At 38.0% G+C, this 15,741-nt stretch overlaps 1 protein-coding gene across 1 annotated transcript in view; it reads right to left on the bottom strand.

The window, feature by feature from the left end:
• LOC134804625 (uncharacterized) overlaps positions 1-14,899 on the bottom strand; it is an 83,845-nt gene extending 68,946 nt beyond the window's left edge. The window contains exons 1-2 of the mRNA XM_063777735.1: positions 14,842-14,899; positions 2,829-2,917 (exon numbers count right to left, since the gene is read on the bottom strand). The gene's annotated coding sequence lies outside the window, so the exon portion shown is untranslated. The remainder of the gene's footprint in view (positions 1-2,828; positions 2,918-14,841) is intronic.
• Positions 14,900-15,741: the final 842 nt, after the last annotated feature.

Raw genomic sequence — 15,741 nt, 5'->3', positions numbered from 1 at the left:
CACTGGCAACATTTAACCATAAACAAGAGCCACAGAGCTGCTGTTTAAAGTTTCATTGATTTTTAGGGTTCCGTACCCAAAGGGTAAAAACGGGACCCTATTACTAAGACTCCGCTGTCCGTCCGTCCGTCCGTCCGTCTGTCCGTCCGTCCGTCCGTCTGTCACCAGGCTGTATCTCACGAACCGTGATAGCTAGACAGTTGAAATTTTCACAGATGATGTATTTCTGTTGCCGCTATAACAACAAATACTAAAAACAGAATAACATAAAGATTTAAGTGGGGCTCCCATACAACAAACGTGATTTTTGACCGAAGTTAAGCAACGTCGGGCGGGGTCAGTACTTGGATGGGTGACCGTTTTTTTTTTTGCCGTTTTTTGCATTATGGTACGGAACCCTACGTGCGTGAGTCCGACTCGAACTTGCCCGGTTTTTGTTTATCAAAGTCTACCGACCGTCTACTTATGTAGGTATAAAAACTTGTAACTATAAATTCCTGCTTTTGGAAAAAGAAATAGAAGCCTGAAAAAGTTATTTTTGCGAATTATTGATAAAAAATGGAACAGTCATAAACAATTGACTCGTTAAACTTTTTTTATTTATTTCTTGACCACGACTTCTCACAGTCGGTGCAATAGAGACGTCAAAAACGTTTTTGTTGATGTTGCCAGAGAATGTTTTTACACAACATATGTTTTCTGTTTATTTATGACTTCAAAAAATAAAGGAGGTTATCAATTCGACGTATTTTTTATAGAGTCAGACCAAGAATAGTCTGCAGCGGATTTGATAGCCCACGCAGTGAAAGTGTTATTTTAAACGTTAAACTTCTATGAAATTATGACGTATAAATGACACCTGCACTGCGTGGGCTATCAAATCCGCTGCAGACTATTCTTGGTCTGACTCTACATACGTTTTTTACCTCAGAACTCCGTCGTTTGTAATTTTTTTTTCAAAAGTATAATATACTCATAGACAAAAGACGAACGCAAAAAAAGGCTTAGGTAATGACTGGATTACAGCACCTAAAGTAATTTCAAAATTAGTAATTAAACTTTTTTTTTGCGTTTCTCTAAATTTATCCATGTATAGGTAGGTATATGTAGTTTCAAGTTGGTCTCATTTTCGTTAAATCCAGTTCTGATGATAGGATGGGTAAACCTTAAAACAAAAAACCGGACAAGTGCGAGTCGGACTCGCCCACCGAGGATTCCGTACTTTTTAGTATTTGTTGTTATAGCGGCAACAGAAATACATCATCTGTGAAAATTTCAACTGCTTTTAGTATCACGATTCTTAAGATACAGTCTGGTGACAGACAGACAGACGGACAGATGAACAGACGGACAGTGGAGTCTTAGTAATATGCTCCCGTTTTTACCCTTTGGGTACGGAACCCTAAAAATGAAAAAAAAAACAACCTTTTTAAAATGATCAGTTAATACCGGCAAGATCTAATTACCTACACCAGTGCGGTTAATACGACTTTACCCTTTTTTTTTCGGTTACCCGTGTCTCAATAATATACCTTAATTACCCATCGAGCATACTTGGTAATAAAAGTGCTTGCACCCTTCTTACTTGCACTAAAAACTCTACTTAATGATTAGCTTTTAGCCTATCGAATGGTAAGTATTTCGTACTCGCTATACACCTACCTTCATAAAATACTCAACAAGTACAATACTTTTTCTACTTCAGCACTCTTATTTGACGATTAAGTGACTGCCAGTGAGATCGAAATCAACTTCATAAAAAGTGCGGCACGGTCTACAAACCAATACCTATTTACTTTGATTTTATTACGACAGCAAGTACCTAAGCGAAAAATACTCACTCGAGGTATGAACAAATACTTCCCTAGACTAGTATTTAACGAGAAGCAATAAATACTTAATGGCGGAGTATTTTGCTTCGATTGACCGTAATACGAGTTAATTAGAGGAAATAAATAGTTAGTGCTTAAAAAGAAACCAACCTGAATTACTATAAATGGCTAACGTTTACAGATGTGCATATATATACGTAGCACTTATAAAAAAAGGTATAGGATCCAATCTATTTGATAAAGCCAATTGTAAGTACCTAGTTACTACCTACCTTCAGCTTGTCTGTCCTCCTCACCAGACAGCTGCGTTTCGTGGTAGTTTTAGGTGTGCTGCCGCGAAGTGTTGGAATTTAATTCCGCCGCCTATCCGTGCACTGAAATCGCCTTACACTTTTAAATCTAAATATCGAGCATACTTGTTAAACGAACAAATCACTTAATTTTCTCTTTTCTGTTTGCCTGCTTGCTTATGATACGTTACCCAATAATCTCACAGTCCGCAACGTTAAGCTTGCTAAAAAAATGATAAACTACCGTCTAATTTAAGTTATTTTTTTGTTGTAGTTTCCCTCTTTTATTGTATGATTGTATTTTGTAATCTGTGTTGAAGTGCGTGTTGTCACTCGTCTAGTTTTAGTTTAGATGTAGATTAGTTTTAAGTCAGGTACCCACTGAAAATCAGCGTCATGGCTTGCCGTGGCATTATGCTGAGTGGGGATCCTGTTTAGCATCTAAGTAGTTTATGTAACTTGTTCTGTATGTTATTCTATACCCAGATGTTAAATAAATGTATTTCTTCTTCTTCTTCTTTCTTCTTCTAGTTTAATTTAACAGTCTGTCCAAAACCCTAAACTTTGTCATATTTTTTAAATAAATAGAACGGCTTGACCATCGCAGATTTCTGACATGATTGAAAATTAAGAACGAATTTAATTAAAAATGTATTCGTGTAGTCCGGAAATTGCCAAAGTCTAGTAATAATAGTTAAATACTTACATGTCAACACAGATTGTCTATGCTAAATCAAAATGGCGGCTAATCGTTTTGTCGGGAGCCGGCGGCAACGTCACATTGTCGGCTAGCAACTGCAACAAAAAATAAATATAAAAGAATAGTTTCTTAAAAAAAGTCGGTCCACGCTAAGTCTAATTTGCATTAAAAATATGAGAGATCATTTATTTCTTGTTGTGATTCGGACCAGTTTCCCAGGACATAACAGATCCTCAATTAAGATTCGTTTGTTATCAGCCATAAAATACGTAATTAAGTACAGGCAAGATTACTGATATTTATACTATGTATAGTATTTTTCACATAGCTTAGGTACGGTGATGATATGAGAGCTTCGTCTATAATATTTCGTTGCTGTTTTAATGACTTTGCAAACTGTTTTGTAAAGTCGGTTATTTTGTTATATTAAAGATTGTGTTAATTGTACTGTCAATCAGCCTAATTTCCCTCGTGACAAAAACCGTCAGTCAGTAGCTCACGATGACACAAACTGTCAACGCATCTCCATACAATGACAAGCAATGGCACATTGTTCTGTTGTGGGTGAAAAAGAATGTTAACGGGAGCTGTGATACAAAGTACAGGGTGACTCTGGACATTTTAATTGTAAATACTTAGGTATATTCAATGAACTAGAACTAGAATAACCTTAGAGAATATAACCAAACGGAGTGGTCATTAACAGGCGTCCCCCTCTGTCGAAAATAGGCGGCCAGTGGTCAACCACATGTATGGACTGACGTTTATCTGACATGACGTACCTATACATTTGATGTGCCCCTCCCCCGCAAAAAACGGCAGACTATTTTGTACCGAGAATTATAGACATGGCGTCTCCGTTGGTTATATCCTCTAAGAGAATAACTACAGAAGTTTTCAGAAACTCAAATTTGACCCGACGTGTATTGTGCCGCGAGTGGCTCAACTGTACAGCGCGCGTTGATTACGTCAAATATTGTAGGTAATGCCGCGCAAGATGATTGACTTAGAAAATTTTATTTTCGCCAATCAAAACTTTTATTTAGTTACCAATAATAACTTTTTTTGTGAATTGGGTAATTTCAAAGTTGCAAGCGGGGTATACCGGGTGTAGCCTGTAACACGAGCAAATAATTAAAACATAGATTGTACTCCACAAACGATGACACTTTTGTTCAACAACTTATAAAAATTATGAAGTATTTAGAGTCCCTATTTTTCATACAAAATATATATTATCTTCAATGGACGCCATCGCCACGCCATATCATTGTGATTGACGTTGCTTGTCACGCCTTACCTGAAACATAACAAAATTCGAAATACATTGCGTCTTAGAATAAACTTTAAAGTGTATTAAAAATCAATCAAAGTTGCTGAACAAATATTGGTCAGTATGAGGAGTACAGCCTACAGTTAAATTTTTTGCTCGTATTACAGGCCACACCCGGTATTTATGGCCTAGGGATAACTTTCAATGATATGTGTCAGATAAGTGTCAGCCATATGGACCGTTTTCGAACTCAAAAATGTAGAGCTTCATCTAAATTTATTCCGTGGGTAAGTAACGTTAAGGGGCCCACAGATTACCAGTTCGCCGGACGATATCAGCCTGTCACTTCGGAACTGTCACCTATTGCGTTTAACTGACAGGCTGATATCGTCCGGCGAACTGGTAATCTGTGGGCCCCTTTAGGTAGAGTCTGTTCGGAAAGAAGAGTCGTGGAATATATTGAGCCCCATACATTCCACGACTCTTCTCTTTCCGCACAGACTCCAAGCGACAGTGCAATGCTCGTAGTTACAAAATGTAGGTGCATAAGGGGGCATAGCCAAGATGCCAATCGTTTGCACCGAACGAAACGCTAATGTCTCCCTGTCGCACTAATATGGCAGAGTGATGATACATTACCGTTTCGTTCGCTATACTACGGCGCAAACGATTGGCATGTTGGCTCTGGAATTAAAGATGGCGCCGGCGGCTGTAATCCCGCGCAGCAGATTACTGTCAAACACGGACCTCACGCACTGTCATTACGGTCGACCATTACAGCTGTCATTGCGATTGCTTAGCGCGTTGGCCGAATGACCACGGTTTGAACACACAGATCAACAAAGTGGAAAATTATTGACATTCGATACCGGACTCACAATAATCTCAGTAGACTCAGTACTAACTAGTAAATAAATACCCTCAAAAATGCATGCAGGTACATACATAGGTACCATACATTCTAATACAGATAAATTTGAACAATTAGAAGTACAAGTTTTACATATATAATGTATTTTTTGTGTTAGATTTTTAGCAACGAAAACTAGTACCAGACATAGATATATAAATGTTACGTTAATGTTCAAGCCAAGTTTCATATAATTTAAGTATGACGTCTTAAAATGACAGCGTAACTTCGATCGTACAGAGGGTCTATCGCAAAACACGAAAATCGAAATTTTGTTATCTGCCTCTATCACTATTGCATATTCAAACGATAGAGAAGCACATAACGAAATTTCCTTTTTCTTTTTTCCCGGTATGCCCTCTGGAGCGGCCTCGTGTGACTTATAGGACCGATACAGACGGACTGCATCCGACTGCAATTTGTATGGGAACTGCACGCCAACTGCACGATACAAGTTGCAGTCGGGATGCAGTCCGGCCCTTAATGGTTCTCGAGACCACATTTTGCTGGTCCACTCGACTACTATAAGCTCGCATGCGCCCGCGCAGGAAATGATAACATTCACCCGGTAACAGTACATTAGGGGTGGTTACGGCAAATTATCACTACGCTTGCATTTCGTGCTGTTTAAGTGTTTTGACGCCAATTTTGGTGTTAAGGAAAAAGTTTCGTGTTAACTGATTATTGTAACACTGAAAAGGGTGTATATTCATATAAGTACTTATTAGGATTTCCGGTTGAACGTCAAAATAGCGAAGTCGTCTCGAGAATATTGTTTTTTGTTTTTGCTCATTAATTTTATTAGAAGTCTGCAAATTATAAAAATAATGTACCCGTATGAAGCATACTGCATATGTATGCATGCAGCTAAATGCTAATCATCGGCTAATAAAGATGCTTTGGTCAACACCCAACAATTCCACAAATCCATCGTGTTTCGTGGCTATCAAATTAGTAAAGTCCAGCTATCACTTTACTAAAAGCAACTACGGGTATGTATATATCATGCTCTACAACACACTTTTACATTGACGAAATCATCATACATTTGATGGGAGACACTTTTTTAAAAGAAGAAGGATTGAAGGTGATGGCAGCTACTTGTAGTATCTACAGTGTCTCTCTAAATCGCTCAAGCACGGTAAAGTGCGATAATGTGTACGGCCAGCGGGGAGCGTCAAACTTTGCTTTTCGCTGAGGTGTCGTGCGGACGGTCATTACTGTTTACTCATCGATATTATCTCTTTACGAATCGGCTCTTAAACGAACTAAAAGAATAGGTAGAGGGTAGAGGTATACGCACAGACGTGTGCGGCAGATTTTAACTGTAAAGGTAATTGTGTATTGTAATGTGTACAAAGATAAATGATTCAGGTATAGGAGGCACGTAGAGGCCGTCTAAGCTAATTTTGCACGTTTGTACCAACTTGAACTTAACAAAGTGTGGTAGTGTCATTAACTCATTATAAACATCATATTTTCATATAAATTGGCAGTAATGATGACATTGGCACACTTTGTCATAGCAAATGCCAGTTAGCTTGGTCCGCGTGGCACGACAGCGACGGTGACGATGTTTTTATGAGATCCAATTTTTCTCGATTATTTTAATTGGATTTAAATATTAGTATAAATAAACGTTGAAAAACACTCTGTAAAAATAAGATTTAACACACATATAATTCATAAAAAACCTGCGAACAAGCGTTATGTCATTCCTTTGAACATCGGAGGTCGTGCCAAGGCCTGTGCACCCGACCAAACACAACCAACAACTAATTGCTGAAATAATTAATAACAATGCATTTATTCAACAAAGGCGTTATTTATTTACAGGTATTATAATGATAATAACTTTAGCCTATAAGTAATTGCAGATATCAGGGTACGAATAAACATTTTTTCATTACCTATGAAAATTATACCTAGTATACTAGATAGGCGTAACAAGAATAAAGGGGATCCGTTTAAGGACATTTCGGTATCATGTTCCGAAAAGGAAAACTTAGAAGAAAAAAAAATCACGCTATTTTTTTTTTCTATGGGACTGGTCAACGGACTCGTCGATCAATCGGCCAGCCCTCCACACAAAGGCCAAAAATAGTTCGTATCAAAAAATCTCATTTTTCCTTAATACCTTCCAAAAAGACGGACTGGATTTTCCATTTCTGTATTTGTTACTTCTGCCTTAGAATAATAAACAAATGCTATCGCCCGTTTCTGTTTCCTTTGGCTATATTCGTAACTTAGTCACACCTTGCCCCCATAAAAAGTAACGGCAAACGAAAATAAACTTTCTGCCAATACCATAAGGTCTGCGGCGTACGAACATTTAAAAATGTGTTTTTTTTCTACTGTGACTCGGTTTCCTGCGTTTATTTAAAAGTGACCTTCGATGGATTTCCACTTAAGATGTGTCAGAGTTCGTCTTTAAACAAATGTTTTTAGTTTTATTGAGTTCTTAAATACTGTTTTACTATTGTTACGTGGTAAAAGTTGTAGGAAAGTAAAATTTCTGAATGGGAGCTTCCATTGATTGCGTTAGGTGTTCTTGATGATTATTGCCGAGCACTTTTGTCCCCCACTTGATATTTGGTGATATTTGACTTAACCCCCTCCTCCCTAAATATTAAGGGTGCTAAGCCAGTAGTTCTGCTGACTGTACATTGAACATTAATCTACTTTTTTCAATTATTTTTCCTTTCAAATGTATCGCTAGAGGACCTTTGAACATACCCAGGCCAGCTCATGTATGGAAATTGCAATCTATGAGTAACACAATGACTAACATCAGTAAGTACCATCTTGTCGTCGTGAAGTGACATGACAATCATCCGTACTAATACCTCTACACCTTATAAAACAAAGTCCCCCGCCGCGTCTGTCTGTTTGTGTGTAGGTATGTATGTTCGCGATAAACTCGAAAACTACTGAACGGATTTTCAATTTTCATGCGGTTTTCACCTATCAATAGAGTGATTCCTGGGGAAGGTTGAGGTGTATAATTTAAGGTTTCCTGTAGCCCGTGCGAAGTCGGGGCGGGTCTAGTGTATTATAAATGCCATAGTGACTATGTATGTCTGTTACCTCTTCACACTTAAACCGCTGAACCGATTTAGATGAAATTTCGTAGGTATGGAGATAGTTTGAGGTTTGAGGAAGGTCATATCATATGGTAGTTTTAAATTTTCAATCAATATTCATCATCATAAAAAGTCGCGGGCATAAAGTTAGTAAAAGACATACGTACATATTTTCATAGGCATTCTTAGCAACAGGCAGCAAACAGGAGGGTCCGGGTTCGAATTAGGGTTGCCAACCGTACTATATTATATAGTGTTGTACTACATTTTGGCTCTCTATACTATATACTTTTGGAAAAATATATAGTACGCTAAAATACTATATTTCCGATTAAACGTATATTACACTCATGTTTAGTATTTTATCTAAAAGTACTATATTTTTTTTGAAATTTACTTATATACTTTTAATGCCTTATTCTGGAAAATACTATATTCCACCAAAAAAAAGTTGGCAACCCTAGTTCGAATCCCGGTAAGAGTATTTATTTTATTGTTTGTTCATCAGTTCATCACAAATATTTGTTCCTGAGTTATGGATGTTATCAACTTATCATGTATCTAAACATTTATTAATCTACTAATATACACGGTGTGGCCTGTAACATGAGCAAAGAATTAAAACATAGATTGTACTCCTCAAACGGTGACACTTTTGTTCAACAACTTTTAAAAATTATGAAGTATTTAGACTCCCTATTTTTCATACAAAATAAATATTATCTTCAATGGACGCCATCGCCACGCCATATTATTGTGATTGACGTTGCTTGTCACGCCTTAAACATAACAAAATTCGCAATACATTGCGTCTTAGAATAAACTTTAAAGTGTAATAAAAATCAAACCACAAGTTATTATTAAAAGTCGCTGAACAAATGTTGGTCAGTATGAGGAGTACAGCCTACAGTTTAAATTTTTGCTCATGTTACAGGCCACACCCGGTATAATTATGTAAGTATATCGTTACCTTAGTACCTATAGTGCAAGTTTTTTTAGTCTGCGGCTGGGTCGATCTATGTAAGATTGTCCCCAAATATTTATTTAAAGACATATTCCTATCGCAGCTCATACAAGGAATCCATGACTAATTCCATGACATGACATGACTAACGTAACGACAACGTGACAAACATGACAATCGTCGAGATCAGTCGCCCGGTTCACGCTTCTATTGAAATGCCATGTCAACTTCTAAGACAATGGGGAGTGTAACTCTAAATATTTATTTTAAGGGGACGTGGTTTTTTAGGGTTCCGTACCCAAAGGGTAAAAACGGGACCCTATTCACTAAGACTCCGCTGTCCGTCTGTCTGTCACCACAGTAACTCATGAACTTACTATAAAAACAAGTACTAAAAAAAAATTAAGTGAGGCTCCCATACAACAAACGTGATTTTTTTTGCCGTATTTTGCGTAATGGTGCGGAACTCTTCGTGCGCGAGTCTAACTCGTACTTGGCCGGTCTTTTTTAATTATTTTTTAATCGGCTACAAATTTTCTAAAAGGAAGGCAAAGAAGACCCCGCAGCTCTAAGCAGGCACACTATTGGTACTCATCATTCGCTTGCCCTTATCCCATTCATTTGGGATTGGAGCAGCGTCTTTTTCTTCCATACTCTCTCTCGCCCGTCATCTCATCATTCACTCGCGTTCGTTTCATATCATCTCTCTCACAGTCCGGATGGATCCGAGGAAAAGGGGGATCCCTTTTCCTCGGTTTTCCTCTCTCGTTTTTTCCCTCCGCACACTTTCAGTAGAGGGATGAAAGTCATGTGACGAGAAAGGTATTTCTCATGGTCTTCTCATCACTTATTGGCATGAATTGTCAATGTCAAATTCAAGGTTCCGATTTAGGCCGCAAGATGGCAGACCTTCATACAGACTTCTCGGCTACGGAACCCTAAATTCAGCATGGCCGGTTTTACAACTTATTTATCGTCTCCAGTCATCGATTCCAGTATTTGTCCAACGGTATTATATAACTGTGTAAATAAAGTCATAAAACCCGTAAACTTTACGACACAGGTATCACCAATAACCAATACCAACGCGTACCTTCAAATGATTAAGAACCTTATTTGGTAGTGAATAAGGTCGACATTGGCCAGTTAAGTGTTTATGTGAGTCCACCGTGTATAATAATGAATGACTATATGTAAACTTTATTATAAAGGTGATAAGGTACACATTCGGTCAGGACTGTACAGTTTAAGGTGCCTTAGCGGAGTTTTTGAAAAATCGTACCGCTTTTTTAGATCACAATACGGTTGCTAAAGATTTAATTTGTAATCTTGAGAATTTTCTCTAGGGACTTCGTCGATTCGAATCCTGATTTTTTGACTTTCGCTCGATGGAAAAAATTAAGAAAATGGGTCCAAAATACACTTAAAAATTTGTAACAATTTATGCACAAAAGCTAAAAATATGAAAATTGCTTCTAAAAATGCGCAAAATTATTTTCGAGGGAACTCATCGATTCCTTTTGTTTTTTGTTAAAAATTACAACAAAGAAAAATCCATAAATATGATATCGCAATAAAGTACGCGCATCCATCTTGCTCACGCCTACGCTCAGTGAGAGCGAGTGCTACAGGTGAAGAACATGAACCATCGGGGCCTTAAATAAAGCTTGGACGTCAGATCGAACTTGTAAGGAATAACGAATGAGAAACGCTTCTTCCATATTTATTGTTTAAAAGAATTCATCGATGTCCAAAACATATAATTTGCGCCTTATTGCATAAGAAATACGGAGCAATAATGGTAGAATATTTTTGACAGTAAGAAATATAAGCTCTACAGTACATTCCAGTATGTACGATTCGAAGAAAATAATGTAAGTAAAGTCTAACCAGGAATATATGATCACGCGTCATGTTGCGGATGTTCAATGGAACTAATTTTTTCATACTATAGGGGTTGTGCACAAATCACGCGAGGTGTTTTCGGCTACTTTTTGACCCCCCCTCCCTGATATTTGGTGAGGTTTTGGCTAGATTTCAAAATTGAACCACGAGCGTAGCCAGTGGTTCGAAATGTGGAGTCATGAGCATTGCGAGGTTTTCAATCGAGGGTTAAACAAACTTTGCTAATACCGATTGAAACACACAATTTTTCACCGTACAAACAGCAACACTCCTAACTGTACATCGGTAGACATTATTACAAAAGGCATAAGGTCCACCGATGTACAGTCGCCATCAGATATATCGGAGCGGCCAAGGTGTTCATAATATCTGAACACGCGCCCTAACGCATTGACAATAGAGGCGTGTTCAGATATTTGTGAGCGCCTTGGCCGTTCTGATATATCTGATGGCGACTGTACATACCTACAGTTAACAGTGTGGGCAATGGTACACTAGGCCTTTGCCACCGATAGTATAAAATGAAGTTTTAAAGCGCATTCTTCAATGAAAAGAACCATTATCGTCAAAGTAAACTTTATTCTCACGGTAACGCTAATGAGTTACACACGTTACCTAAAGGTTTTCACGTGACAGTTACTCTTTGTACAGTCGCCATCAGATATATCGGAGCGGCCAAGGTGTTCACAATATCTGGACACGCACTCTAACGCCCTGACAATAGAGGCGTGTTCACATATTCGTGAGCGCCTCGGCCGCTCCGGTATATCTGATGACGGCTGTACTGTGCCACCGCATAATCCATCTTTGGCATTTTAGGTATTACCTATGTATCGGCAGGAGAGTTAAGTTGTAAATTTGTAATACTTGCCTACAGCTACACAGAGTACTAGAGTCTGACCGTGAATAGTCTGCAGCGATTTTGATAGTCCACGCAGTGCACGTGTCATTTTAAACGTTAAACTTCTATGAAATTATGACGTATAAATAACACTTACACTGCGTGGGCTATCAAATCCGCTGCAGACTTTTCTTGGTGCGACTCTAATCGCAAAAACAGTACCTAATGAGTGAAGGAATGAGTGAATGTGACTATTAGGTAAGCTAAAAAAAATCTTGAAGGTGCTTTTGGGTACATCTGGCAGTTTTCTCTGGTACTCTTTTTCTTATTGTGCCTATAAAGCTACGTATATAACATTATATGCTCCAAGCTCCAACGCGGTTTTAATTATCGTCTACTTATGCATCCTTGGCTTTAATTAAATAAGTAAACTTTGTTTTAATTCCTCTTTTTAAAATAGCGCCGTAAAAAGGCTACAGTTGCTTGTAAACGTGGAAAGTGCAAATTGGCGGCTATTAACATTACTGCAGGTAAAACAATGCTTGCAGTACAGTCTCCTACAACAATCACCGGGCTAGAATAACTATATTAACTATAGAAGTGTGACTAGAGCTCAAAAACCGGCCAAGTGCGAGTCGGACTCGCGTTTCTAGGGTTCCGTACATAAGTCCGACTCACGCTTGACTGAACATTTCTAATAGGTTTTCCTGTCATCTACAGGTAAAGAACTATTTTGTGTATTTTTTTCAAAATTTTAGACCCAGTAGTTTCGGAGATAAAGAGGGGGGAATGGTCATTTATGGCAATTTTCTTTAATAACTTCGAACCTATGTATTTTAATATTTATAAAAAAAATATTTGGGTGACTAATTTACATATGTGTACCAAATTTCAACTAAATTGGTCCACTAGTTTCCGAGAAAATAGGCTGTGACAGACGGACAGACAGACAAACGCACGAGTGATCCTATAAGGGTTCCGTTTTTTCCTATTGAGGTACGGAACCCTAAAAATGACCCCACGTGTATTGTGTAGCGAGCGGCTCAAACTGTACTGCGCGCATTGACAATGACAAATAATGATAGAATTTTATTTTAGCCACTAAACTTTTAATAACCAATCACAAGCGGATATCGGGAAATAAAATCTCCATGTTAGGTATAATTAGAGTCCATCTAAGCTAATAACTTTGCAAATGCCATGCAGAGTTTGAGTGATCCGACTTTAGAATATTATAAGACAACGTTAAAGTACTGCTGAAAAAGCGCTGGTGGACTAGCGGTAAGAGCGTGCGACTTTCAATCCGGAGGTCGCGGGTTCAAACCCCGGCACGTACCAATGGTTTCCCCTCTGGGTTGGAGGGTCAGATGGCAGTCGCTTTCGTAAAAACTAGTGCCTACGTCAATTCTTGGGAACGCGAGGAAGAAGTTAAAGTACTACTTATCCGTATATTGTGCAAAAATGCATTAGTTGAGGTTAAAATATGTTTCTTTTAGCACGTAAATTGCTGTAAAAATGTTTCTTTTTAACTCCATAGTGTGTTTAAAAATATTTTTTATTACTTCGTCATGCTTAAATAAGTCACAGAACGGGCGGGGGTTTTAATTGCATAATTATGTTTAAGTACGGTTTCCATATTTAGATACACAGTGAATATTATAATGCCCACACTACGTTTTACCTAACTAATTAATCCCGTGGGGGTAAAACAGCTATTTCAAGCGGGTGGGTAAAATTGTTTTAACCACACCGGCTCGTAAAGGCTCTCTCTTCAAAAACTTCTGAGAAATATAAATATTTAATAGCGTTCATTTGAATTTGACTTGTAAAGTTTTACAGTTAGTATATTGTGTTTCACACGCATATCACCTCGGACCCTGAAACAATCGCAACGCTCAATTTTGGAATCTTTTGCATGCTCGGTTATCAATAGCACGGAGACTTAAACAACTACTTTGCCCCCTTGTATAACAAAATAACTATTTCATTAAACTCGCTCAGTTAATGTGGAATTGCACGCAGGTTTAGCGGGAGTTATAGAAAAATCGTTCTCCCTAGGGAGTTATGAAGTTTCTAGTGCCATAATTAACAGTTTTTTGTCTTTATACTTAATTTTTGTATCGCAAGTGTGATGAAAAACATTGTGTGTAACTCGGGGGGTAATAATATTGCAAACTCGAGTCTATAAATCGCTCCGGCAAGCTGTTGCGATTTAACTTACTCTCGTTTGCAATATTCAACTTACGCCCCACGTTGCACAATGTACTATAGTTCAGAATGCACAACCCTAGTTAATTTTCAGACCTCACTTCGTTCGGGAGATAAAGTCCAACGCAGTTGCAATAAACATTAAAAACAGATTATATTAACTTACAGTAGTACCAACATTATAAATCAGTCGTACGATAGGGACACGTCCGGTCTATATTGTCTCTGGCCATCGTTTTGTTCTTAATTTTAAAAGTTTGTAACATTCCATTTTGAATCCCGACCTTGATCAGTTGGTTTAAGATTCATATTGGATTGAAGCTGAAATCGGACAGTTATTGCAATATTTAACCATGCGGTTTTAACGCTAAGAAAATAAAGCTTATTTTATTAAACGACATCCATGCTTTTGATAACATAGGCCTCCCGTTGATATTTATAGCACTGCGAATTTTGTAACCGTTTTTTTTTAATAGAGTGGGAGTTTCTTTATGGCCAGTGTCCTTACAAAGATGGCGCCCACTGAATAAGGAGGTAAATTAAGTATCGATTATTTCCATATTTAAATGCGCTTGAAATTAGGGTTCCGTAGTAGACACGAAATATAATTTTTAACCCCGACGCAAAAAGACGGGTGTTATACGTTTGACGCCAATGTCTGTCTGTGTGTCTGTTTGTGGCATTGTAGCTCTCAAACGTATGGACCGATTTCTACGCGGTTTATTTACGTGAAAGCGAGTTTCCTTGCCGTGGTTTTTAGTTATGTTTATTAAAAATCCATCCTGCAGTTTGAAGAGTATCAGCTCTTTTCCAAAAAGAGAATTTCGTTACCTACCTCTTATTTTGTTCTGCAACTCCTCTTGTGGGTCGGCATCGATAATATCGGTCGTAATCTGTAACAACAAGTACGAAATATATTATTCATCACACTTGCTCGAAAAATACCTTATTTCATGCAGGTATACTGAAGGACAAAGGCCTATATTGTTCCCGTGGGAGTTATGGATTGTGAAAAAAAAAAGCTATAACTCCCTTAGGGAGTGAACTTTTGCACCAAAATCGCACTCAATAGGGGATATTACTGCAATGTTCTGCCGCCAGAGTGCAGCACTACCGACTCAGTAAATTCATAGACTAACTTATACATACTGTGCCTTAAACTGTTTTTTGACAAGTTTGCACAGACAATAAAATATGACATTGATGCATCAAGGCGGTTTGTTAACAAGGGCCTACCGGTAAACGCCAAAATCGAAATTTAGTTATCTGCCTCTTTATCGCTCAAATATGCAAGAGTGATAGAGAGATTAGATAACGAAATTTCGATTTTCTTGTTTCGCGGTAGACCATGTGATTGACGTGACGTGTGATGTGTCAATGTGGTTTGTTTACTGTATGTGCCACAAAGGTGCCACCTACGCAGAGCTTTGCCTAATATTCCCTATTCTCCTGGTAACTTTTAGGTTCTTTAATGATCACACGTCCGGTTTCCATCCTCAAACTCAATAAAAAAGCACCCAAAACAGGCACTATAAACGACCTCTTTGACATTTGGGAGCCGGTTTCTTCGGACAACACATAAATCGTATTTTAATGTCTTGTAAATAAAGTTCATTTCAGCTTGTCTGAATTGTGAAAGACATTGCACTTATAAAAGCGAATTTGAACTTTAAAAGTTAAACTGCAAGGTTGTTTTTTATTGTATTTATATGCCCTTGAGAAGATGCAAGCGTAG

The sequence above is a fragment of the Cydia splendana genome, chromosome Z (genome assembly GCF_910591565.1).
Source record: "Cydia splendana chromosome Z, ilCydSple1.2, whole genome shotgun sequence".
Classification (NCBI taxonomy): domain Eukaryota; kingdom Metazoa; phylum Arthropoda; class Insecta; order Lepidoptera; family Tortricidae; genus Cydia; species Cydia splendana.
The sequence above is the reverse complement of the archived record's forward strand: the minus strand, read 5'-3'. Positions and strand labels throughout refer to the sequence as shown.